Below are 512 nucleotides of genomic sequence, written 5' to 3'. Positions count from 1 at the left end.
GCGTTCCCCATAGCGACCCCTAGAGGACGCAGTTCGAAGTTCCCATGAAAGGGAACAAAGGCAGAGGACAGGATGCTGTCCGAGCGACGAATCCTGTGCTGCTGCGCTAGAAGAATCTGCGAGGGTTCATCACACTGCGAAAACAATACGAAACATAAACCGATGAGTGCATAAATAAGTGACGGTGATAGCAGAGAGTAAAGAGATTCGATCAGTCAGTAAATCAGTTAGTATTATCAAAAACAATAAAGCAGTATTTTTCCTCAAACCTGAGTTGAGGTGCTGATTATAATGGTTGTTTTCCAAGAGGTGTCGGTATCGCTTGCCATTTCCAGTTACGTTAGTTGGCCTGATATTCGGTTGTGGCGCTAGTTCCAGACAGCCCGTCAGCTGACGCCGGTGAGCGGGCGGGCACAAACAGAGACATACAAAAACATTTCTGAAATTCAACTTTTTACTCAAATTGTTACGCTCATAATATAATTTATATTAAAAAAAAAATAATAAAATAA

The sequence above is a fragment of the Sinocyclocheilus anshuiensis genome, unplaced genomic scaffold (assembly GCF_001515605.1).
Source record: "Sinocyclocheilus anshuiensis isolate Anshui unplaced genomic scaffold, SAMN03320099.WGS_v1.1 scaffold70, whole genome shotgun sequence".
Taxonomy (NCBI): domain Eukaryota; kingdom Metazoa; phylum Chordata; class Actinopteri; order Cypriniformes; family Cyprinidae; genus Sinocyclocheilus; species Sinocyclocheilus anshuiensis.
Note: the sequence above shows the minus strand (reverse complement) of the source record.